General features: G+C 42.6%; 1 pseudogene; it reads right to left on the reverse strand.

The window, feature by feature from the left end:
• Positions 1-996: 996 nt before the first annotated feature.
• Positions 997-14670, reverse strand: LOC104594402 (arogenate dehydratase/prephenate dehydratase 6, chloroplastic pseudogene; annotated as a pseudogene).
• Between the last annotated feature and the right edge of the window lie 13213 nt (positions 14671-27883).

Consider the following 27883-nt stretch of genomic DNA (forward strand, 5'->3'; position numbering starts at 1 on the left):
ACTCACAGCATTCATTTTGCAAACATATCGAGTGCAATATTTATTGAGCTTAGGTTGTAACATTTACAACAATAACAATAATTACTGAGAGATGCTGAAATGAGTGTGGTTCGACACTTGAGCTCTGGATAAGCTCTATTTAAAGCCATCACTGTTTTCAACAGGAGTGGCTCACAAGCTCTGCTGCAGGTATTCCTGTGGGGGAAATTTGCATGAGCTTTGGATTGGATATCAGTCCATATTGAGAAATAATTGAGGGATCACATTGACTTGAACATTTAAGACTAGCTGGCCTGCTGGGTGTAGAAAATATCTAAAGGAAACAAATTCAAAATATTTCAAACGTCTGGTTGGATATATGTCAAAAGCAAAAGAAGAAACTTGAATGAAATAAAGAGTCGAACCATTTAAATTTGGGAGAATGACTGTTCAGCCCATCCCAGAATTCTTAGTCCCATTGTACAATTGGAGTAGGTGTTAGCTCGAAATTGATGCTAATACATAGACGGGTATTAGTATTTAGGGTGGAAATGTTTGACATTTTAAATTGTTGTATGTCTGTAATAGAATTCAGAATTTTTCTGTGAAGTGCAGTGTATTTTTCGGTTTAAATTTTGGTTTCAAAAATCTGAGCTTTGATATAATGACATAAATAAGTATCTCATAATTATACAAATATATAATCAATTTGATAGTTTCCTTTTCACACAAGAGAGAACTCCTTGCAAATGTCTATGCATTAACATGAAAAAGATCACAAATGGGAAAGTTTTATTCAATCTTTGCAATGAGATATTCTTCCCTTCCCATCACATTGTTTGCTCTTATCGATAAACGATTCATTAAAGATGAATGAGAAGTATATGGATGGAAACAAAAGAACAAACCGACTAAGTGTCAAAAGGTCAACTTCTAATATTTAAGTGTAATAACATGACATCTTTCGGTAGATGAGAAGAGGATATATGGGAATAGAGGCTTAAATAGGGGCGTGCTTCTCGTGGCCTGGCACAATTTTGAGCCCGCCCCACATGATCGTATGGGTTACCAGGTCTCGGGTTTTAGGTCTAGGGAGAAGTACGGACAGGCCTATTGCAGAAATCTGAATCCCAGGCCAGCCCATACAGAATCTATAATAACAGTTAAATTCAACTTTTGAAATTATAGGACAGGTTCCCACGCCAATTAAGCATCATGCTTTTGCACTTCGGCCAGTGCATTCTGAGCTCTCACCTCCACCATCGACGCCTCGGAGTCCATGTAGAACATGTACTCAAAGTGCTTTGTCGTCCCCATGTTGGCGTCGTCCACCAGCCTTATCGGGCAGTTCCTGTGCGGCTGGCTCTCGATCTTCATCAGGCTTATATACCGAAATGCGAACGCCGATAGCACCTTAAACAGCACCGACGTCCCCTTATCGTGGGCGAACACTATGTTCGTCTTGAATGGACAGTCCGTCCGAGGGATTATCGGCTCTCAAGCCAGCATCACAAACTGGGTCACATTGCTTGAGTCGTCCTGTATCCCGTTCGCCAGCACCTCTAGCCCGTATAGCTCCACCGCCCGCGCGCTCGCTATGGCCATCGTGCTCCGCAGGTTGTTTGTTGCCACAAACTCTGCTACTCCCACCATGTCGTCCACCGCCTCTTGCACCACATTGAGACCCATTTTATTCAGAGTCAGCTCACACTGAGAGAGGGCTTGCGGGTAGCAATGACACGGCTCAGGTACTCCTTCACTCTGGGCAAGGCGAGCAGGTAGTGGTGGACGGGGAGTTGTACTTCCCCCATGATGTGGAGGTGATGACAGAGGTGCAGGTCGTAATTCTAGTGAATGCTACCCCCAACGAGTTCTCGACAGGCAAGACGGCCTGATCGGCGATCCAGAGCTCCATTGCTTGAAATGCCACGCCACTTTGAATTGGTCACAAGGGATGACCTGGCATTTGGGGGAGGCCTTGCCTGTAGTAGCTTCATTATAAGCTCCAGAGATGCCCTGATAAGCGACGCTAACCTGGGAGCCGTGCATCAGGGCGGGAGAGAGATCGGTGATGGTAAGGGGTTTGGGGACATTGTTGTCAATGTTGTCGATCGGTGATGGCAAACTGGATTGCCACCTCACAAGAAAAGCATAGGGAAAAGCATGATGCTTAGTTGGCGTGGGTATCTATCCTATAATTTCAAAAGTTGAATTTAACTTATTATAGATTCTGTATGGGCTGGCCTGGATTCAGGTTTCTGTAATGGGCCTGTCCGTACTTCTCCCTTAGGTCTATGGGCTAATTCGGCACAACATGACTGAGCGGACTGTGCTGCCCAAGGCTCACATGCCAGCACAGCCCATAAATACATACATACATACATACATACATAGATACGTGCACACATATATAATATTATATTAATATATATAATTTTATTTTATTATTGTATATATAAACAATTATATACATCAAAATTCATATAAAATAAAATCTTAAGATCTTTTTTAAATTTTTGTCTATTTTTTTCATTTTTTTTCAAAATTTTAAAAAACATGGCTTGGCCCAACCTGGCTCAACGCTCAGCCCACGGACCAGCCTAGCCCGTAGCATGGCATGGGCATGCACAGGCTCGGGTTGTGGACCAAGCCAGGCCGACCCCCCAAAGTATCCCAAGGGAGAGAAGTATGACCAGGCTCGGCCCGCATTTTGCATAGGTCGCATGCTGGCTGAGCCATGTCGGCCTAGCATGGCCCAATTTACACTTCTATATGAGAACTAACTTCTAAGAAACGTAAATGTACTTTATCTTAGTGTGGGTCTCATGTATTTTATCTTAGTGTGGAGCATTATCATTGGTTCTATAGCCCACGAAATGGCTATTGTGCTCAGTTAATCCAAATTCAAGTAACAGAAACAAAAAGTTAAGGGAAACCAAATATAGTCTTAGGATTAGCTAATCAGGGTGTTGATTGGTTTCAATAATAGTATGTATACAAGAAATTTGACTTGGTTTGCATTGGAAAGTTTGGGTTTGAAATCAATATAGGCATAGGTTAGGGTCCATATTTAGGGTTGGTCTTGGGTTTGCCCTTAACCTGATCCAGTCCATCTAAAACGTAAGAGGGTTTTTTATTTTGACTTTTATATTTTTAATAATTCATTTTGAAAATAAAAACTAAGGGGCGTTTTACAACATGAGTGTTTTTGTTTTCATTTGTTTCAGGAATTGTCACATGGCCCACATCAACAAAACAAAAAAAAAATGTTCTTGAACTCTATTTTTGTTCTCATAGGGAAAAACAAGCTGATTTTTTTTTTCAAAAAACAATACATGCTTTTGGAACCAACAAAATATTGGTTTTTAAAATAAAACAAATTTTATAATATAGAAATTATATGATATACGGAACATGATGTTGAATAATCAAATGAAAACATGTTTCCAAAACCAAATTCAATAACATGTTTTTGGTTTCAGATCGGTTCCATGTTTTGAAACCGAATTCGACCAAATAGAATTGGATCTCAAATCAGATCAGATCATGATCCAATCCATTTGCACCCCTAATTATAAGAGAAGGGGTCTACTTGCAACTGTGTTAAAAAGTTTAGGTTAGGTGATTTCAATTACCAAACATCGGGGGAGGTTTTAGCATTTTATCCTTAAGAAAACATGGGTTTCATATTGTTAAAAATTGTTTGATAATGATTTAAATATTAAATAAAAAACACCTTAAATACAAAATTTAATGTGAGAGAATGTGAATTAATTCCTTAAATATAAGGCTTAATGAGAGGGAATTGAACAAGGTGAAAATTTGTAAAGGATATTACATTATTAGCCCTCAAAATTAAAGAGGAACTAAATTCAAAAATAAGGGTAGTTTAGTAAAAAAGAAAGTTTCACACCCTCATTGGTACTTTTAATAGTATAAATAAATATACTATACACAAAGTATATGTATGTATGTATGTATGTATGCATGTATGTATGTATGTATGTATGTATGTATGTATGTATGTATGTATGTGTGAATGTATGTGTGTGTGTGTATGTATGTGTGTATGTATGTATGTATGTATGTATGTATGTATGTATGTATGTATGTATGTATGTATGTATGTATGTATGTATGTATGTATGTATGTATGTATAAAAATAATAATATTATTTTTCATTTAATGTTGATTTATAAAAAAAATTATTGTTAATTGAATATGAACAAATATTTTTTAATAAATTTAGTTTTATTAATAATTTGTAGTAATTTTAATAAATTTTATTCTTTTTATTATTTTAAATGAAATTTTGATTTATTTTAAATAAATAAAAATAATTACAAAAGCTAACATTTTTATTAATTCCACTAATAATTAACAATTATATAGGAATGACAACGGGGTGGGTTCAGGGCAGGGCACCCCATCCCTTTCCCTGCCCCATAGTCAAGACACTCTGCCCCATCCTCGCCCCGTCCCCAGTGTCACACAGGTTCAGGGCAAGGTAACCACTCCTCAATATCAGGCGAGTTCAGGGGCAAGGCACCCCACTCCTCATCAAGGATGGAGAATCCTCGAGTTTCCCTACCTCATCCCCAGTATTGGGTGGGTTCAAGTAGAGGTGTAAATTGGGTCGTGCTGGATCAGCACGACATGACCCGCATATGGTCGACACAAAGTGCGAGTCGTACCGTGCTGGCCCACGAGGTGTCCCATGCCATGCCTCCCTCCTCTAGGATAATTTGGGGGTTGGTTCGACACGACCCATGGCTTGAACCCGCACAGGCCCATTCCATGACGTGGGTTGGGCTAGTCCATGGGCTGAGCTTTGGGCTAGGCCATGCCGCACACCAAGCCAAGCTCAAGGCAAGGCAACCACTCCTCGTCCAAGGTTTTTAAAATTGGACCGGGTAGGGAATCACTCTAGGGTCGAACAGTTTGACTGTTCGGTCCGAACAGATGACCCGTTCTGACAAAAAAATAAAAAATTAGAAAAACAAAAAAATGCCAAAAATTGTTGTCCGAGTTGACGGTTCGACCACTTAGGTCAACGGTTCGCTAACCAAATAAACGGTTTTTGGACAAAAAGCGGTTTTGAGGTGAAATGATGTCCGGTTCCCAAATTTTTCGGTCTAACCATCTGGTTTTATCCAGTTTTGAAAACACTATCCTCGTCAACCCAAAATTCAATTTGATGATACAAATGATCAAATGGATATATTGAGTATCAATCACATGGTAAATTTCTAAAAGTATACTAAATTATCTTTAAAATTCAAAAATGTAATTGTATGAAAAAAATTTGAAAAATTTATTGTACTTGTGTAATTTGAAATTTTATTCAAATTTATTTAAATTTTTATTAAATAATTTATTTTCTTTTTAAATGGTTTACTTATAGAATTAGGCTAAAATATCTTATAATTTCTAATATAAACTAACCAACAATTTCCTTTTTTCCAATATTATACAAATTTATCTTAATAATTTGTGTAATTATTTGTTCAAACTATAGTTTTTCATTTCCCATAGTCATTTATCTTTAATAATTTTCAGTAATTTGCAATGAAAATTACATAATTTTTCAATGGTTTTCCAAAATCTATCAAATGTAATAATTTTTCCTAAAATTTCCAAAATATTCTAATAACTTTCAATAATTATTTAATGCATTTTAATAATGCATTAAATAACTTAATAATTTATATCTTTTAATTTCAAAAATGTTATTTTACGTAAATGTAGTTTTCTGGAAATATTTGAAAATTTTATTACATTTGTGTAACTATGGGGATTTATTGATTTTTTTTAAATTGTTATTAAATATTTTTTTATTTGGTAGTTTAGTAACAAAATTACACTAAATATCTTTTGTTTTTCAATATAAATTAATTAATAATTTCATTTTCTAACATTATAATATTTTGTTCCCCCATTTGTATTTGGTTATTAATTATAATAATAACAATAACTAAAATTTTATACTTTTTGGTAATTGTTAAATATAATTCTCAATTTTATAGAAATTAGTTAAAGAGTTTTCAATTTCTATAAACTGTTTTTAATTAGTTAATTAATAACATTATTTATTAACTTTTGGTAATTTACTAACCATACTAATAAAAATATTTAATTTTTGATAATTTACTAACCTTTCTAATAAGAATATATAATTTTTGGTAATTTACTAACCGTATTTTATTAACTTTTGGTAATAACACTATTTAATACTCATTGAATATGGATGGGATTAAATGTTAAACATATTTAACTATTTATTAATTAATATGAATGTTTTAAATGAGGGAGAGTAGATATAGATTGAGGGGATGCATTTTAGGAAATGATTAAGGAGTGGGGCAACATGATACTTTCCTATTGGTTTAAATGAGATACCTTAGCAGAGAGATTATAGGAATATTTTTAGGTAGTTGGGTGACATGGCTTAATGGGAGTGGTGGGAAGGGGAGAGGAGAGAAAGTCAAAGAGAATGCGGTGTGGGAATAATGAAGCAAGGAGAGGCATGGTGACAGGGACCCATGCTGTTAAGCGAAAGTTAAACGATAGAAAATATATAAGAGTATATAATTGTTTTATATTTTAACTTTTTAATAAACAATCCAATCAAACTTAACCCGAGTTGGTCGGTTTTCTAGTATTTTAGATCGGCTTTGGTTTAATAAATATATATTAATATTTTATATTTTAAATTTAATTTTGTAATACAGGAAAGTAGGAAAATTCCCATATTTGTTAGTCTAAAATATTTTATATCATAGATTTAATTTTTGTAATTTATTTTTTTTTTATAATATCATTTTAATTTATGAAATTTGAAGTTAACTTTTAAGTTTAAATCTTTTGAACAAACAAACTAAACCGAAAATAGACCCAAATTGATACAACCTGAGTTGGTGTGCTTTTCCTAATGGTCAATCAGTTTCAAGTGACAAACTACGGACTTGACTAGATCAATTTGGTTGGCAAAATAGCTTACAACTAAATTGAACCAATCATTGAACAATCCTAATTTCAACTAAATTTATAGTCTAATCTCTAATAAATAACAATAGTTTAATCTTCAATAATTGTTGAAAATTTATAAAAAACGTGCACAATCATTGAAAATAAGTTTATAATGAAAATATAATAGATATATAATAAAAATACAATAATTAAAAAAATATAAAAAATACTAGAAATATGCTAAATTAGTCAATAAATAGTGTAATCTTAAATAATAGTTTAATCTCTAATATGTATTGATCTATAAATTATAAAAAATATATAATTACTAAAAATAAATTTATAACAAAAATACAATAAATTAATTTTCAAAAGTTAAATAATAGTTGTTTAATCTCCAATAATTATTGATAATTTTCTATTAAATAGCAAAAATTAAAATGCGTTTATAAATAATTATTGAAAGCATATTTATAAAAACAATAAATAATTACTAAAATTAAAATAAATATTAATTATATTATATATAAATATATAATGAATGTAAAATTATTACTAATAAATATAATTTTGTTGATATTTATTTTCTATAATTATTAATTGATATAAGTGAAATTAGTTATTTACAATTGTATTTAGTTATTTAAATAACATTGTTGTTTAAATTCTCAAAATATTAATTATTTATTGAATTGAATAATCCATAAAATAATAATTGTACTATTATTACATAATTTGTTATTAATTTTGTAAAATATTAAACTATTATTAATATGGATATTATGAATTCTATTATAATTATTTTTCTACTTTTAAGATTTTTTATAAATTTTTTACATAATTTCGCTATTGATGGAGGACGATTTGACCCGACCTATGAAACGGTAACACGTGAACACTGACTCAGCACGAGCGACAGCTCAACATTGTAGCCTAGTGCGACCAAGTGACGGGCCCATAAAGCAGCTCGCTACATGGTAGCTCACGAAAGGAGGAGCTCGCCACAACGCGAGCTCCGGGTTCCCTGAGCTACCTTTGAAGGGATACTCCGAGGCAACTTTAGCTCGCGAGCTAGGGGAACTAGCTCGCCCGAACTCCCAAGCAGACAAGTCATCCCGAGGACCAATTCTATTAAGGGTAATCCTGAAGTATTCCGAGCTTGCTACAAAGTAGCTCGCAAATGAGTCGCGTGAGCACTCCTCCAGAAGCTTTTATTTGACAGGTACCAATCGCACTGCGCCACGTCCCTTACTAATGGCGCAGTCCCTGTCCTTTCGACAGTCTGCGCCCATGTCTCTCACCAGGCAGAGGCGTGCCTGTCACTTTGGAGACGTGTCACTCACCCGGGCGAGAAGTACGTCACAACGGCCACCTGCGCAGCCTTGGCAGGTAACGGCTGTCGCAGGAGCCTAGTGGCAGTTATGCCCGACCTGACGTGAACCCCCTTATAAAAGCCCTTAGGGCAGAAGAGAAACTTCTGCTGGAGACTTCTAATCTCTCGAGTATAGTGGTAACACGCTATCAGCACTCTTAGCCTTCGCTTTCTCTTTGCTTCTCCTACAGAGTACTAACTTAAGCATCGAAGCATTCTTGCCGGACAAGGCCCCAGGATTTCTTCTTCTTCTTCTTCATCTCAGGTACCTTCCAGGAGCCACGTGAGTGCTAGCTAGGAGTGACCGAATTGCGCTACATCATTTGGTGTCGTCTGTGGGAAACGCTTCAAAAGGCCTTTGTCTAAACCTTCACAGTCCTTTCTTCCTTGAAAAAACTCAACACTCATGGCTTCCTCAAGTAATGTTGGACGAAGCATGGAGATGGATAACTCCAGGGAACAACCCCAGGTTCCCGCGGTCTGCATAGGGCAGTTCACCATTCCTCTCTCGGTGGACAGAGTCCCCAGCCTGAACGTGCCACAAGCAACGACGCCTGTGGATGTTCCCCTTCCTTCCTCTGTAGAAACAACCTTTGCTGAACTGACTGTCATTCCTCTGGCGACCAGCCAGAGCCAGCTCGACGACCTGATGCAATGCATGCGGGCCATGCAAGCCCAAGTGCAGCAGCTCCAGCAACACTAGCTCTACCAGCAGCAAGTGCTGCACCACGTCTCCCAGTACCACAACCAGCAGCAGTTCCCCCAGCTGCCTCAACCTCAGCTTCAGCAGCCGCAGCTCTCGCCTCGGCACCCAGCCTCACAGCGAGCTAGGTCTTGCCGCTAGGACGAATGCCCCTCTTGCCAAGGAGAAGCCCCCCAAAACCCTCCTAAAAGCCAGGCCTCCTCCCGCGGCAGACAAGAGAGACCGGCTACCCCGATCTCGCCGTGGGTGGTAAGGTCGGGAAGACCCCAGCACGCCAGGTCTACATCACCTCGGCAGTCGAAGTTTGAAACCCCGCTCCTTGAGAACCGGTTTGAGATCCTGGCTACAGATTCCAAGCAAGATCCCTCTGTCTGCAGCCATCACCAGCGGCCCGAGCTACTTCCTGCACAAACCATTCTGGACAGCACAAAGGTGAGTAGCACAAATGCCGAGCCCACCAAGAAGCAGAGACGCCGCCGCCAAGCTCGCCGATCTGTCACCCGCGATTTGCCCGAGCTCGGGGGCAAAGAAGAGGTAAGCTCGGCCAAAGTCAAAGCTTCCCTCCTCTCAGTTCCATCTCCCCTGTCTTCCGAACTCCTGGCAGTCCCAATGCCTAAAGACTTCAAGCTCCCCCCTCTTGACAAGTATGACGGGTCGTTTGACCCGAATGATCACGTAGATGCCTTCCAGTTGCAGATGCACCTGGCAAGAGCTAGTGAGTCGTGCATGTGCGTGGCCTTCTCCACCACTTTCAGAGGAGTAGCCCGTACATGGTACCGGAACTTGGCACCTTGGTTGATAAGAAGTTGGGCGCAGTTCGTGCAAGCCTTCACGTCCCACTTCGTCACCAGCAAGCGGTGCCCACGAACTGAAGAAAGCCTCCTCAACATAGTGCAGAGAGAGGGGGAGTCCATCTGGGGATATATCAAGCGGTTCAACAATGTGTGCATGCAGATACCGTGCCTGGACCCCACCGTGCGCCTCGCAGCAGCCAAGAAAGGCGTGACGCATAAAGATTTCAAATGGCACATGGTCGTCAACCAACCGGCAACCATAACCGAGTTTCTTAAGCTCGCGGACAGGTTTATAGCCACGGTGGAAGAGATCAACCAGAAGGGCGAGGGCGCACTCGAGAAGAGGAAAAGGGAAGGAGAGCCTTCCAGCCAAGGGGACAGTCGAAAGAAAAAAGATGCAAGTCGGGGGGAAAAGCCGGGTTAGTCGTTCCGATCTCCTTAGCGGACTGAGCTGATTACACCCCACTAAACGCGAAGCGGGCCGAAATCCTAATGGCGATCAAGGATGCCCCGTATGTGAAGTGGCCACCCCGTCTGAGGGGGAATCCCAATGAGAAAAATAAGAATTTGTATTGCAGTTTTCACAGAGATCACGGTCACAATACCGAGAGTTGTAAAAACCTTCGCGACAAGATAGAGAAGTTCATCCGTCGTGGATATTTGAGAAACTTTGTACAAAATAATAATAATAGTAGTAATAAAATAGGTTGGCAAGGGGAGCACGGTAGAGATGCTCCCGAGTCCAGCAGCAGGCCGGCCGAACAGCCGCTGAGGCAGCCTCCGGAGGAGAGGCCGGTTCGGGGGACCATCCACATGATAGTGGGAGGTTCAATCGTTGCGGGTTGTACTTCAACAGCAGCTCGGACGTCAGTTCGTGAGGCTGCCCAAGAATAACAGAATCCTCCAAAGCGGCCGAGGACAGAGGAGCCAATTTTCTTCACAGAAGACGATGAGCGAGGGGTCCACTACCCCCATGATGATGCACTCATGGTAAAGATGAGAATACACGACTTCGAGGTCAAGCGCGTACTCGTTGACTCAGGCAGTTCAGCCGACATCCTCTTCAAAGCTGCATTCGACCAGCTTCAGTTGTAGAGAAGTGACTTGAAGCCCACAAACACTCCTTTGGTGGGCTTCAGCTGAGAAGAAGTCCGGCCCCTTGGGAAAATAACAGTACCTGTGGAAGTCGACACATGGCCTTGCGTAGCCAGATTCAACCATGACTTCCTAGTGGTCGCGACCCCCTCCCCTTACAATGCCATAATAGGCCGGCTAATCACCCATGTCCTACGGGCGGTGGTTTTCACCTACCATTTGCCTATGAAGTTCCCAACAGACTTCGGTGTGGGAGTAGCACGGGGCGACCAGCTCGAGTCCCGCAAGTGCTATGTCGCCGCCCTGAAGGGAAAGACCAAGGTGGTCGACGACCTCGAACTGGAGCGGCCTACGGAGCAAGGCGAAAAACGAGCAGCGCCCACGGAAGAAACAATCGCAATCCCGACCTCGGCAACCGACCCAGCTCGGACGCTTTAGATCGGTGCTTCCGTCCAGAAACCTCTACGATCCAAACTGGTAAGCTTCTTACTTCAAAATTGAGACATTTTTGCATGGTCCACGGTAGAGATGCCCGGTATAGACCCCGACCTTAAAAATCACTAGCTGAATACTGATCCTATAGTTAGGCCTGTTAGACAGAAGAAACACAACCTAGCCTCGGAGCGGTGGAAAGCGATCGACGAGGAGGTCGAGAAGCTCCTCGCAGTTGACTTCATAAAAGAAGTCCACTACCCTAGCTGGGTGGCCAACCCCGTCCTAGTAAAGAAGGCCAACGGCAAGTAGCACATGTGCGTCGACTACACCGACCTGCACCGGACTTGCCCAAAAGACTGTCTCCCGCTCCCCAGAATTGACCGCTTGGTGGACACGACCTCAGGGCACGAGTTGCTAAGTTTCTTGGACGCCTATTCGGGCTATAGCCAAATCAAGATGGACCTGGCGGACGAAAAAAAGACTGCTTTCATCACGGAGTTCGGTCTATACTGTTACAAGGTTATGCCCTTTGGGTTGAAAAACGCAGGGACAACCTTCCAAAGACTTGAGAATAAGTTGTTTGCGCCATTAATTGGCAGAAAAGTAGAATGCTATGTAGACGACATGGTCGTCAATAAAAATATTTCTTATATTTCATACATATTTTTGTTTAGTATAATGAGTATACATTATTAGAGATATGCTTAGTTCTTTTTGTTTTTCTATATTTTATAATTTTTTATTATTAAATTATGGCATTATTGATTAACCCATTTAACCCAAATGGTTGAATTCCTTACTCACCACTGAGAGGGAAAGAAAATGGTTTTGTTTTCAAATAGTTTTTCAAAATATTTATTTTTACAGTAATAAAATTAATGTTCTGGGTTTAATTAGTGGAATTGATGATGGGAAAAATATATCTTCAATATAGGATTTAATGTGAGAATATAAATTAGATATGAGATTTAATGAAAGAGAATAGGAAAATAGTTTTATTTCAAATTGGTTTGAAATTTTATATTCTATTTCCATCATTGATAAAAATATTTCTTATTTATCATACTTATTATTGTTTAATATGTCAAATATATGATGCTAAAAATATTCCAAAATTTTTGTTAATTTCTATATTTTTTTGCATTTTTTATTATTTAATTATGGCAACATGAGTTAATCCATTTGACTCAAAAAAACACTATTTTTTCATGTATATTTTAAAAGTATAAGTTTTTATGTTATTTGAATTATTAATTTATTATGTATGGATTTAGTTAGTGGAATTTAGTGATTTGAATAAATAAAGATGTTTTAAATATATGATTTAATGAGGTTGAATAAGAGTTAATACCTTAAATGTGTGACTTAACGAGGGGGAATTGAATGCATTTAATAATAGCATTCAAATTGCATTTTCTACCCTCACAATAGAGGGGTCATATTTCAATAAAAGGGTATATTTTAGTTAAGAAAAATTCCATAAATGTTAGAGGTTATTCGTACTTTTTATAGTAGTATAGTATAGATATAGATATAGATGAAGGCAAGACCTCCATACCCATTCTTGAGCAATGTAGGACTTGGAACAACACTAAAATACTAAGTGCTACCATTGAGTGTTTTTCCAAGTCCTTCCACATTGCTTAGGCAATGAGAATGATGGCCTTGCCTAGGAGGACAATATACATACTTGAGTTGGCTCAAGTGTTTATACATGTATTGACATGGGTCAATTAATTAATATTTATTTATATGTTAAAACTTAAAATTTTTATATCTTATATAAAATAATAAATATTTAGAATTTAAAATAAAATATACTTATATATAAAACATATATAATATAATATTATAATATATATTCAAAGTATATATATATTATATTGCAGATCAGGTTTGAAGTATTGGACCTAAGCCTGGCCCAAAATTTTACAGGCTTGATGTGGGCCTAGGCCAGGCCGGGCTTGCACACAAAAACTTGGGTTTAGACCTGAAAATTTACAAACTGTGATTTTCAAGACGAATCATGAATTGGTGGAAGACCATGGCACACCTTGATGTAGGCCAAGCCCCAATTGCACCTGTGGCACCTACAGATTTGTTTAATTCCATGTCCGAGTCCCAAGTCTCGGCATCATTTGTGCTTTGTGCAACATCATTCAACCATCCGATGGCATGTATATGTATGATTGTCACCGACCAGTAGCTAAGACCAAGCCTTGAAAAGTTGAAATGATGCAGGCCTCACATGAACTCCTATTGCATTGGGCTTGGGCTCAAATCCAATTCTGACTAACTCAATGCTGGAAATAAGGTGGTGAGGCCCAGGTCCATAATGTAATGTAAGCTGTATTGCCAACATAAATTGATAATTTTGTATGACTGTCAGACTCAATGCTGGAAAGTTGGTCAACGGGATTTTAGTTCTCAATAGCCAAGTATCCCATGTTCTTTTTTCAATTTTATGTGGGGACTAAGGAAAGTTTATTTTCTTATGTATCACTTACCTAAGAAAGTGATATCTATCTCCTACGTTGATAAATAACTTTCTTATATGAAGAAAAAGTTAAACACTTGAATGAGACAAAAATACTTCTTTTAATAATAGATTTTTATGACTAAAATGGTCACGACCTTATTTACCTGGGAAATAAAAGAACATAGATAAATGCATTTATCCGGATAAATAAGTTACGAAAAGAGAACAGGGTTAAAAGCCTAAAAACATGATAATTTAAACAAATTATCATCCCCATGTACAAATTAATCACCATAAAAATCATAAATATAAAAGCTAAGCAAGAGCCATGCATGCATGCATGCATTAATCTCAAAGATTTCCATTTCATCGTCACTCGGAACACAAGAAAAGATCGGTGCAAACTTGATGGAAAACCTCGAGTATGACTGGTCGATATTCCTCCGAGTTCATCGACATGTAGCAATTCAAGAGGCAACGGAGCTCCTTGGGATCCTCCATCTGATTCCTTACTATCATTTCCACCATAGACTCTCTGAAGTCCTCTCTGGGCTCTTCAGAGTATTTGTCCATGGCCACCATTATAATGCATTTGGATCCATCAAACCTTGATCTCTTCTTCCTCCTCTCGCTTCTTATTGCTTCCACTCTCTCCCTCATCATCATCATCTGCTCAAGTTTCTCCTGAACCATGGCGTCCTCTACGCCGAACCTATTAGAATTGAAACCTTCAACCTCCTCTGAAGATTCAGAAGACACACTAAGCCGACAACTGCAACAGAGAGCTCGACACCCACTGAGCTGATTCCTCTGCTTCTTGGCAATTTTCCGGGAACCCTGCATTCTTAACATCGACAGGCGCCGTAGAGAAACCATTGAAGTGGGAAGTGAAGAGTGGGAATGGGGTGGCGTATTGTGCTGCTAATCATTTATTTGCAATTAGCGCAAGTGGGTTTGGTGCAGACGTAGGCACTGATCATGTTTTGTTTCCTAAGAATCGGATTCAACATTTCTTTATTAGTTGTTCTTATCACCAAAGTGTGAGACTCAGAAAGGGATGAGGCCTGAGGGAGACCATTTGGGCAATTGGAAACATGTTTTATTTCTTAATTTAATTGAAGAGGGGGGTTAATTATCCTTTTCTTAGAACTTAATTAAGTGGGGATTATATTATAGAGTTATTAGGTGGCACGCCATTAAAGTGTATAGCCGAGGGTGGAAAGAGATTGGCCTCTATTTATATATATGAATCAACTACCAAATCCTCTGAATTATATGTAGGTTTGATGACGGATTCATCATGATTAGTGTTGCCAAATTGCTTGCTTTGTGTCTTGTGTACTACTTACTGAGACATAGTTTGAGCTACATTTTGCTTTTTTCGCTCTTTTGATCTAAAAGCATGTCGGAATCATTTCTTTAAGCCATCTATTTAACCTTCCAATTATGAAGATATCTGCCAGAGGTACAACCACAGCTGTTCGGGAATCTTTTTTTTTTTTTTCAGGATCCTGGCCTCTTGTTTACCTCCACACCCAGAGACACAGAAAGAGGGAAATGGAGAAGCAGAGGGGATGTTTGGTTGGAGGAATCAAATGGTATGAAAATCCCCAGTTTTGAGAAAAAACAGTGGAGTGATGAATTGGAGGTGATATTTCAAATTGATTTCTGACATCCCTGTGAATATGTTTATGGCAATAATATGTAAAACCAACAATGTTGTGACAGTTGAATAGTTTTTTTTTGAAGAAGAAATTGCATCACTAACATTATTTCTACCATACTCTTCAAACTCTTAAACATCACTGATTCTTTTGTAAATGAACTTGATATTCTCCAACCAAGCACCCACAGAGATGGCTCCAACTGCAACCATGAACAAGATGGTGTGCAGCAGAAAAAAAAAAAAAAAAAAACCACACTGATGCGAATTAGGGCCCTTAGTTATTTGGATTTTGAGATGACAAAAGTTGGTCTCCCAAGTGGGTAATTGTCAACATTTTATTAGGATAAAATTGTCTCTTTCAATAATGAAACCATCATTATCTTATTTAAAAAAAAAACATGAATAAATACACTTATTAGAATAGATATTCCCAATATACAGTTGGGATGTGCTGTGAGACGCCCATGCGAATTTACTTCCCGAAAGCGAAGGGCAGTAGTCTATTTTAATCTTGCTTAATAGTAGCATAGTTGGGGAATAGTGACTGACTGACCGACTGGCTAAGGAGTCCTTGTAAAGTGAAATAGTAGCATAGCTCATCTTGCCACCATGTGACCAAGCTGGCCTAAGCCAGCAACGCAGGCATGTGCATCGCCACCACTAATTAACTATACACTCTGTCCACCACTGTAGCAGTACGTGACCTTGCTCCCTTTGTTTGGGGGTGTAGATAGATTAGAAGATGCAAATGGATGAGTGACCTTGTTCCTTTCTTAAAAGGGTTTGGGGATCAACGTCAACAATCTTATTAATTATAGATATCACTAATATATATATATATATATATATATATATATATATATATATATATGGGCAAATTCTCTTATGCAGCCTAAAAATGTTTGATACAATTGGACATTTTACTAGAGATGAAAAATTTTCAATAGTATATCTTTACTAAGTTCACCAACATATTTTAAAAATCTAGAAATTGTTTATATCAAAAACGAGAAAACCTATATTTTATTCTACATACTTAAAATGCAATTGTCCGCATCAGCTTATTCTCTCTTTTTACATTGCTTCCCAACCCCCAAACTGCATGGGAAAAATTTGGCATTTTCAATTGGACCAAGTTGGTTCAAATCCAACCCAAACATCATTTTTTTTTAAAATTTATATGTCTTTACATAAACTCCATTAAATGTATCTTTATTTAATAATTTTTATAAATTTTAATTATTTTAAATAGAAATGAAATGAATTTTACTAATTTTTAGATGAAATTCTATTAATTTTAATTTTTAAGTTAAAATTTATTCTAAAAAATATTTGTTATTTTTATTATTTTCAAAATATAATATAATAGAAGGAGCTTTGTTAAGAAATATTAAAACTTGTATAATTCCCAATTGTACTGGTCCAAGTCCAATCCAAAAATTATTAATTTCTGTTAGAACTTTTAATTGGATGATTGATATTTATTATTTTTAATTGATTATTAATCTACAAAATTTTGAATGAAGTATGGGTCTTATTTTGATAATAGTATTATTAACCAAATATATAGCTAACCTTATATATATTTATTTATCACTAATACAAACTTTATTATGGTATCATACTTAACATGGGTTCCATATATCATACAGGACCAGCATGTTGTTCGGGTTGGGTGAAAACAGGTCTTCAATGACCCATATAAATCATCTTTGATGAAGGAAGATTTGGCTTGACCTCGTAACCACTCAACACGTGGCAAAGGCAACAGCTCGGCACAACAGCTCGCCAAGGCGCGAGCTCCAAAAGGAGGAACCAGCGGTCCGAACTCCCTGCAAGGAGCCCAAACTCCCAGTAAGGAGCTCGAGCTCTCCCTTAGGCCCCGAGCCTTACAAACACAAAGGGCAACAAGTCGAACTGGCCTGTCCCACGGCAGTTCGGGCCACACCTCTGTCCGAACTCAAGAGACTTCACCTCGCACACCACTCCAGCACTTCGCCTCCAGGACACCGAACTGAACAAACCACACCGTACCTGACACCGAAGGAGTCCGTATCCAGGGGCGATGCACCTGACTGACTTGGGATCTGACGCTTGACAGCCACACTCCAACGGCCACCTGCCACCGCCATCTCCAGTTACAGAGACGACTCCGACAAAGAGCAGTGGCGGTTCTGTCCCAGCAAAAGTGATGACACCCGAACTGGCAAAAGCTCAGAAGTAATCATACCCGACCTGACAGAAGCCTAGGAGTGAGTGCGCGAAGTGGTTATAAAAGGCTCTCTACCCCCCGAGGACAAGGTATGTGAACTTTGCGCCATCTGGTTTTATCTTGCCTTTGAGAGAATACTAACTTGAGCTTCGGAGTGATCTCACCGGGTTCCTCCCCGGAGATTCCCTACTTTCTTCTCCGTTTCAGGCCCCCCTGTTGCTCCAGTCAGAGGCAAGGTCGTTGACAGGTAGGACCGGCTAGATTGCGCACCATCAATTGGCGCCGTTTGTGGGAAACACTTCTAAAAGCCTCCCTTTAAAACTCTCATAACCTCTTTCTCCAAAAACCCCAACACTCATGGCTTCTTCCAGCAACGCCGGACGTGGCACGGAGATGAACACCACCGGGGAACAACTTCAAGTCCCCGTGGTGTGCATCGGACAGTTCACCATCCCCCTTCCGGTGGATGGGATCCCCAACCTGAATGCGCCACAAGCAGTGGCGCCCGTAAACCTTCCTGCCATGAACATCCCCTTTCCTCTCCCTGTCGAAACAACCTTTACTGAACCAACTACTGTCCCCCTAGTGACCAGACAGAACCAGTTGGACAACCTGATGCAATGCATGCGGGCAATGCAAGCCCAAATGCAACAATTCCAGCAACATCAGCTCCAGCAGCACCAAGTACTGCACCACATCTCCCAGTATCACTATCAGCAGCAGTTCCCCCAACTGCCTCTGAACCAACCACTGCTTCCACCTCGGCACCCTGCTCCAAAGCCGGTTAAGCCCTCCCCTCATAGTGGACGCCGTCACCAAGGAGAGGCCTCCCAACCTCAGAACCCCCACAAGAGCCAGGCCTCATCCCCGGGCCGAGGGGAAAGAAAGATCACCCCCGCCTCACAGCTCGCCGGCGAGTCGGGCACCTCGCCCGCCAAGTCAGTATCTCGACACTCCAAGTCTGAGCTCCCGCTGACAGAGAATCAGTTCAGCGTCTTGGCGGCAGACTACCAACAGCTCGAGCCCATCGAGCTCGGCAACACAGAGGCCAGCAACGCCAGCACCAAGCCCACTCAGCAACGAAGGCGCCGACGAAGATGCTGAACTGCCACCCGTGTCCTGCCCGAGCTCAGAGGTAAAGAAGAGACGAGCTTGGATGAGGTAAAAGCTGCCCCAATTCTCTTAGTTCCTTCCCCCCTCGCATCAGAACTCCTAGCAGTCCCCATGCCCAGAGACTTCAAGCTTTCCAGTCCCAAATGCACCTAGCTAGGGCCAGTGAATCGTGCATGTGTGTGGCCTTCACCACCACCTTCAGGGGGTAGCCCGGACTTGGTACAGGAACCTGGCCCTCGGGTCGATAAGATGTTGGGCCTAGTTCGTGCAGGTCTTCACCGCACACTTTGTCACCAGCAAGCGGTGCCCCAGAACCGAAGAAAGCATCTTCGTAGTAGTCCAGAGGGAAGGAGAGTCCATTCGGGGCTACATCAAGCGGTTCAATGACACGTGCTTGCAGATACCGCAATTAGACCCCGCAGTGCAGCTCGCAGCGGCCAAGAGAGGAGTAACCCACAAGGAGTTCAAATGGCACATGGTAGCTAACCAGCCCGCAACCGTGGCCGAATTCCTCAAGCTCACGGATAAGTTCATGAGAACAGAGGAAGAGATCAACCAAAGGACCAAAAGCGGGATCGAGAAAAGAAAGAGGGAAGGTGAGCCCTCCAACCCAGTCGACAAAAGAAAAAACCTGGCCCGGGAGCCGAAGCCGAGCCAGCCGTTTCGAGCTCCCTTAGTAGTTCGGACGGACTACACACTGTTAAACATGAGGCAGACCGAGATCTTGATGACAATCAAAGACGCCCCATACGTAAAATGGCCACCTCACCTAAAGGGAAAGCCAAACGAGAGAAATAAAAGCTTGTGCTGTAGTTTCCATAGAGATCACGATCAAAGTACCGAACAGTGTAATAATCTCCGAGACGAGATAGAGGGACTCATCCGTTGCGGATACTTGAGAAATTTTATACAGCATAATAATAATAATAACAATAAGGCAGGTCGACAAGGGGAGCACGGAAAGAATGCCCCCGAATCCAGTAGCAGGCCAGCCAAACCGTTGCAACGACAGCCTCCGGAAGAGAGGCCAGTTCGGGGAACCATCCATGTGATAGTGGAGGTTCGGTGGGAGCAGGGTGTACTTCGGCAGCGGCCCAAACGTCAATTCGCAAAGCAGCCCGAGAAGAACAGAACATTCCAAAGAGGCCAAAGACTGAAGAACTGATCTTCTTCACGAAAGACGATGCATGAGGGGTCCACTACCCCCACGATGACGCACTTGTCATAAAACTAAGGATCAGCGACTTCGAGGTCAGGCACATACTCGTGGACTCGGGCAACTTGGCAGACATCCTCTTCAAGTCCGCATTTGACTAGCTATAGTTGCAGAGAAGTGAGCTGAAGCCCGCGAACACTCCTCTGGTGGGCTTCAGCGGAGAGGAAGTCAGGCCCCTCGGGAAAATAACAGTACCTGTGGAAGTCGGCACATGGCCTTGTGCAGTTAGACTCAACCACGATTTCCTGGTGGTTGCGATCCCCTCCCCATACAATGCCATAATAGGGCAGCCAATTACGCATATCCTGCGGGTAGTGGTCTCCACCTACTATTTGACAATGAAGTTCCCTACAGACTTCGGTGTGGGGGTAGTGCGGGGCAACCAGCTTGAGTCCCACAAGTGTTATGTTGCCGCCCTGAAGGGAAAAACCAAGGCGGTCGACGACCTTGAACTGGAGCGGCCTACGGAGCAAGGCGAGGAATGAGCTTCGCCCACAGAGGAAACGGTCACAATCCCGACGTCGACTACAGACCCAGCTCGCACGCTACAGATCGGTGCTTCCGTCAAGGAACCTCTATGAACCGAACTGGTGAGTTTTTTACTTCAAAATTTAGATATTTTTGCATGGTTTGCGGCCAATATGCCTGGTATTGACCCCAGCCTTATAACTCACAAACTTAATACTGACCCTGTAGTCAGACCCATTAGACAGAAGAAACACAACTTAGCCCCAAAGCGCTGGAGGGCGGTCGATGAGGAGGTCGAAAAGCTCCTCGCAGCAGACTTCATAAGGGAAGTTCATTACCCGAACTAGGTAGCCAACCCAGTGCTGGTGAAAAAGGCAAACGGCAAGTGGCGCATGTGCGTTGACTATACCGACCTAAACCGAGCTTGCCCGAAAGATTGCTTCCCCCTCCCCAGAATTGACCACCTAGTGGACGCAACCTCGGGACATGAGTTGCTAAGCTTCTTGGACGCCTACTTGGGCTACAACCAAATTAGGATGGACCAGTCCGATGAGGAAAAAACCAACTTCATAACCGAGTTCGGCATGTACTGCTACAAGGTCATGCCCTTCGGATTGAAAAATGTTGGGGCGACCTTCCAAAGACTTGTAAATAGGCTGTTTCGGCTCTTAATTGGCACGAAAATAGAATGTTATGTAGACGACATGGTCGTCAAGACGTAGTTTTCACAGGAATTAATACAAGACTTAGATTTTGTCTTCCAAATTCTACGTCGATTTAACATGAAACTGAACCCAAACAAGTGTGTCTTCGGTGTCACCTCGGGTAAGTTCTTAGGGTACATTGTCAACCGGCGCGGTATCGAGGCCAACCCGGACAAGATAAAGGCCATCCTAGATATGATACCACCTAGAAAAGTAAAAGAGGTTTAGAGGCTAAAGGCCATCCCCAGGCCGGTCGAGCCCGAGATCCCCAGTTCGGGTGAGCACGGAGCTCCCAAGCCAATAGATTCTGAACCCCGTGAAGTAGCAGCCAGCATGGCATCTCTCCTAGTTAGGACAAACGCGAACTGGGATGAGGAGCCCTAGATCCTTCACGTAGATGGCTCCTCGAACCAACAGGGCAGTGGGGCTGGAATAGTACTACGCGGCCCAGGTGGCACGAAATTGGAATATGCACTACGCTTTGAGTTCGCAGCATCCAACAACGAGGCGGAGTATGAGGCACTGATAGCCGGACTATACCTAGCGCAAAAAGTAAGGGAAAAACACATAGTTATCTGCAGCGATTCCCAGCTTGTAGTCAACCAAGTTACGGGCGAATACGAAGCACGCGAGCTGACTATGATCGCCTACTTGGCAAAAGTAAAGAAGGCTCTGCTCAACTTCCAATCACACTTCATCAAGCAAATACCGAGGTCAGAGAACACTGAGGCCGATGCCCTATCCTGGTTAGCCAGCATGAGTCACAACACCATGAGAACCGTGGGAGAAAGTTCCTAGTGGTGGCGGTAGATTACTTCACAAAGTGGATAGAAGCCGAACATCTGGCAACAGTTACAGCCCGAGGATATCAACGGCAACGGCAAGCAGTTCGAGGATATCAAGTTCCAAGAATGGTGCCAAGATATGGGAATTCGTCAGAACTTCACATCGGTCACACACCCGCAGGCAAACGGTCAGACAGAAGTAATGAACAGAGCCATCATCTGCGGACTGAAAGCACGACTAGACCGAGCTAAAGGGTTGTGGGCGGACGAGCTACCAAGTGTTCTATGGGCTCACCAAACTACGGAAAAAACCGCCACGGGAGAGACCCCCTTTAACCTCACCTACGGCACTGAAGTGGTAATCCCGACGGAGATCGAAATACCTACACTGCGACTAGAATCATATGACGATCAGACAAACGGAGACGAGTTACGTACCAACCTCGACCTACTGGATGAGATAAGAGACCTCGCGCACATCCGAACAACAACCTACCAGCAAAAAGTAGCTCGGTACTACAATGCCAGAGTAAAGAAGCGGAGCTTTCGCGTCGGCGACCTGGTTCTCCGTAAGATCATGGTACCCGAACCCGGCGTGGGAAAACTTGGACCAAATTGGGAAGGGCCCTACAGAGTAAAAGGAGCTCTCGGGGGAGAATATGAGCTCGAAACCTTAGAGGGAAAACAAGTACCCCGAGCGTGGAACATCGTCAACTTAAGGCGATACTGCCTATAGACCACCAAGCGAAGTGGACAAAATCGCTACCAGAGCCTAAGGGCTAGGCAAGCAAAGGAAAAAATTGTCAACCAAAGGCTCAAGCGAAGTGGAGACAACGAACTAATAGGGACATCGGCATCTCAGAGACTAAGTATCAACACCAAAACAGGCCGCGCGAGTGCAGTAACCCGGGCAAGAAACAGGTCGGGCATATGGTCAGTTCGGCAAATACGGTCAGTTCGGGAGAAAGAACAACCAACACTTAACCAAAAGAAAGTCATTCCATTTCAAAATAAGGGAGTGTACATTTCGAAAAAAAATACATATCGAGCTCACAGGCCTGGAGGTACTTATTCTTCACCAGAAGGCACTTCAACAACACCTGAAGGTCCTACCTCGCCCTCGGAATCCGGCTCACCATCAGCAGCGTCGGCCATCTTCTGAGTAATGCGCGAAGTGGATATCGCACTAATATCAAGCTCAGTGTATGTATTCTGGATCATCCACCGCCTTAGTTTAAAGCCCTTTCTGTACGAGTCCACCATCAGGTCATCAAAGCGCGGCGAAGCGATGTACTCATCGATGGCCTTCTTCTTGGTGTCCTCAATGCCTTGAGAAAAGATCTGTGTCCTCTCCCTGATATCCTCTTGAAGATATTCAACCTGATGCAACAAGTCCAGCCTTAGGTCCACCATATGCTTCACCACAACTCCCATGGCCTCAGCATCTCTCTGAGACCTCGCCTGCCTGGCCTGTGCAGCGCGAGCAGCCGCCTCAGCAGCTCGGGAAGCCGCCTCGACATCCCGAAAAGCCTCTTCGGCAGATCGCGCCTGCCTCGAGCTCCTTTCCACCTGGGCCGCCAAGGCATGGATAGAAGAATTCACCTACCAAAAGGGAAGAACAAAATGATCAAAATAATGACAGCAAGAAGGATAAAAGCAAAGAGCCCGACAAGAAATCTGACTTACCACCATGGCATGAGTGGCAGCACGACAAGCTACCCAGTTCAAAGGAAGCTCGGACCATGCTGCGACCTCCTCAGGATAGATGGCCTCCCTACTCTTCTGCAGAGCGTGGTTCGGTGACAACACGCTCCTGAACTCGCCTTAGGCCCCCGAGCCTGAGGGACCAGCTCGCGTGTAAGCGGACTCAGAGTATGCAGGAGCCCCTGTGTAAGTAGCCTCGGCATAAGGGGCCCCTGCCGCTTCATGGACTGGAGGGGCCATCTCGGGCTCCCTGGGCGGATCGACAGACGGGTAGTCTGGTACTTCGAGCTCCGCGTCTCGGGGCAGCTCGGCACGAGTTCGTTTGGTGACTCGCTTCCTCCTCTTCATGCCGTGAAACAGGTGCCCACCACGAGTCCTCTTTAAGTCCATCACACCTGCAAAATGAGCTCGACATCAGGAAAAAATGAAAGAACAAAGCAAAACAAAAGACAAATCTGAGTAAGGAACCTACCCGAACTCAAACCGGCCTCAATAAGCTTGGCCTCCGACAGATAATGATGGCATTTTATCCCAATTCATGCCCATTGTCGGAGGCCCTTCACCGTCTCTTTATCGAGCGTAACACCGGAGTCAGGGGCGGCCATCCCCCACCCGGTTTGAAATGGCCACCCCAGTACACTTCGCACCCCGAAGTAGTCCCGCTTCCACGCCGAGACCTTGTTGGAAAGTTCATGTAAAAGCTTAAAACCCGGGCGAGGAGACAGATAATACGCCCGCCTACAACCGAGAAGGGGACCCGCTTGCTTCTTAAGCATTAAAATTGAAGAGAAGATCTCCAAGTCTAAAGGAAAGCCCTATTCACAAAATAGGGAGATTGTCCCCACCAAGTTACAAATGGAGCTCGGGTGAAGCTGGTCGACAGTAACACCGAAGTGGTTCATGACCTCGACAAGGAGCGGGTGGAAAGGCAGGCGCAACCTCGCAGCGAGCTGCTCCCGAAATATCACGATCTCATCAGGACCGTGTTCCCAAGGGAAACTGCCCGAAGGTACAAAGTAGGCGTACTCCTCAGGCAAGTTGTAATGGGTAATAAGGGATTGAAGCCCCTCAGGCGTCATGGTCGAGGGCCCAAAATTGTCTAACGTCCGACCTCGACGAGAGGTGGACGCCAAACTACTCGAGGCGACTCGGCCTACGGGTTCGAACTCTTCCTCAAGCTCTACCTCCAGTTTGCTAGGACCATCGGGTGATGCAATTCGGTTCGTGGAACTTGCATCTGACCCCCTTGAAGAACTGTCTGATCTATCCGAGCTAGACATCGGGAGGAGAAGATGGATTTCAGGAAAGTACTCACCCGGAAAAAGGCTTGAACGGACTACGGGAACTTGAACACGAGCTAAAAACCTTGAATGCGAACTAAAGGCTTGGATGCGAGCCGAAACTTGGACGCGAGCTCAAGAAGCAAAACGCAGAAGTGACAAAGCAACTGGGATCCCCCACTATTTATACCCACAGTAACCAAGAACCAATGGCTCAAATCAAAGCCAATCCGACGGCCCGTAGTCGCGTTGACCGCACGTCTCCTGAGACCGAGACGTGACTGGCCACACGTCTCTTGAAACTGAAAGCGCACGTCTCCTCACATTAAAGGCGGCAGCGACACGTTTTCAAATTTGAAAAGATGCCCGCTGTCGCGTCTCCCAGCGGCGCGCTTTTTGAATTTTGAAATAAAGCATGCACTGTCACGTCTCCCAGCGGCGCGCTTTTTGAATTTTGAAATAAGGCGCACGCTGTCACGTTTGTCAGCATTTGTAGGCAGATCGACGCGTTTCCCATCTTTTTGGCGCTCGAGAAACCCAAAAGAATCCTGACGACGCACCTCACGCTATCAGTCAACCAATTCAAAGTACGGGACAAATCCACCCGCCACCTCACGAACTCCCCGTGCCAGGGCAAGACCCTTAGCACAAGGAGTGGGGGGCAATTGATGAAGGAAGATTTGGCCCGACCTCGTAACCACTCAACACGTGGAAAAGGCAATAGCTCGGCACAACTACTCGCCAAGGCACGAGCTCCGAAAGGAGGAACCAACGGTCCGAACTCCCTGCAAGGAGTCCGAACTCCCAGTAAGGAGCTCGAGCTCTCCCTTAGGCCCCGAGCCTTACAAACACAAAGGGCAACAACCCGAACTGTCCTGCCTCATGGCAGTTCGGGCCACACCTCTGTCCGAACTCAAGACTTCACCTCGCACACCACTCCAGCACTTCACCTCCAGGACACTGAACTGAACAAACCACACCGTACCTGACACCGAAGGAGTTCGTATCCAGGGGCGGCGCACCTGATTGACTTGGGATCTGACGCTTGACTGCCGCACTCCAACGGCCACCTGCCACCGCCACCTGCCACCGCCACCTGCCACCGCCATCTCCAGTTACAGAGACGGCTCCGACAAAGAGCAGTGGCGATTCTGTCCCAGTAGAGGTGATGACACCCGAACTGGTAGAAGCTTAGAAGCAATCATACCCGACCTGACAGAAGCCTAGGAGTGAGTGCGCGAAGTGGTTATAAAAGGCTCTCTACCCCCCAAGGACAAGGTATGTGAACTTTGCGCCATCTGGTTTTATCTTGCCTTTGAGAGAATACTAACTTGAGCTTCGGAGTGATCTCACCGGGTTCCTCCCCAGAGATTCCCCACTTTCTTCTCCGTTTCAAGCCCCCCTGTTGCTCCAGTCAGAGGCAAGGTCGTTGACAGATAGGACCAGCCGGATTACACACCATCAATCTTCTTTACCCGTTCAGTCAAAACATGTTTCTTACGACCCCAATAACCACACCAACTCTCATATATATATATATATTGTCAATGACCCATATAAATCGTCTTCTTGGGTAAGTATCTTCCACTCGCCAAGTGAGGACTATTTGTATAGTTCCACATTAAGCCCATCCAATTAATTATTAATTGAACTTATTCTTTTATTCTTTCTCTACACTTCAAAATCATCACCCTTTTACCGCCGATGCTAATGCCACTGCGGTTTCTTCGTATCTGATTTCTCATTGGGCCTGCCATCTTGAACAAAAGATGACCTGGCAATATCCGGTCCCAACTTCCCTAACACCACCTCTAACTCCCTCACTAATAAAAACCTATTTCCATCCTTGCGATAAAAGATCCATGGCACATGCTCTTTCATTTTCTTTGCCCTCTTTAACCACTATAACCAAGTAGGTTGTATCATGGTTTTTAAAAACAAATCGGTGATCGAATCAGTCAGGGGTCCGGTTATCGGTCGAACAGTCTAATCGTTTGATTATAAGGGTGGATTCGAGCCATGCCAAGGTAGTACGAGGCTCGAGCTCAAGCTTGGTTCAAGTAAAAAACTCATAAGCTCAAATTCGATTTGAGAAAAAATATTTTATAAAAATAAACAATTATATATAAATTTTTTATTTGATATTTAAAAAATTAAAAATTATAATAATTAGTTACTATTATATATAAAAATAAAAATATTATATATGTTATATTTTTATTATAATATTAAGAATTATATATATTATTATTATTATTGTTATATATATATATATAGTTGCCAATGTCTCTTCTCTTCCTCTCCTCTCCTTTGTCTCTCTCACGGACTCACCCAGCCATTCCATCAGCCCCAAAATTCTCTCTCTCTCTCTCTCTTTTCTCTCCATTACCATTTCCTCTCTTCTCTCTCTCCAAGATCCCCAAGACCCCCTCTCTTTCTTCTCTTTTTCGTTTGCCCCACTCTCCCTCTCCTCCCCCTTCTTTCAATGGAGCATCCACCACCATCGGTCGGAATATTTTATAGTTGCCACTACCATTTTCTCACCATCCCACAGTTGCCACTGGTTAGAATCAATAGTTTCCATTTCTAAAATATCATCGTCGTGTAGAAAAAATTATCGGATTAAGTGGAATACAACCAATCCCTAAAAGATCTCTACCCACTATGGCATGTTGCCATTGATTTTTTCTTTTTTTTTTTGTATCAATTTCACCGAAAGTGGAGCTGCACCTTTAACGAAATAAGAAGACGAAGGCCCCCTCTGGTCGTACTATGAGAGAGTATTTCCTCCTCCAATAAAGATTCACTAAATTCCCAACCCATTCAACGATTTCATAATCATTTCCGTGGTGGAACCCAGGGATCAACAATAACCAATTCAGTGTTACACTTAACCTGATGATGCGCG

This window comes from Nelumbo nucifera, chromosome 1 (genome assembly GCF_055504915.1).
Source record: "Nelumbo nucifera cultivar China Antique chromosome 1, China Antique-T2T, whole genome shotgun sequence".
NCBI classification, from domain to species: domain Eukaryota; kingdom Viridiplantae; phylum Streptophyta; class Magnoliopsida; order Proteales; family Nelumbonaceae; genus Nelumbo; species Nelumbo nucifera.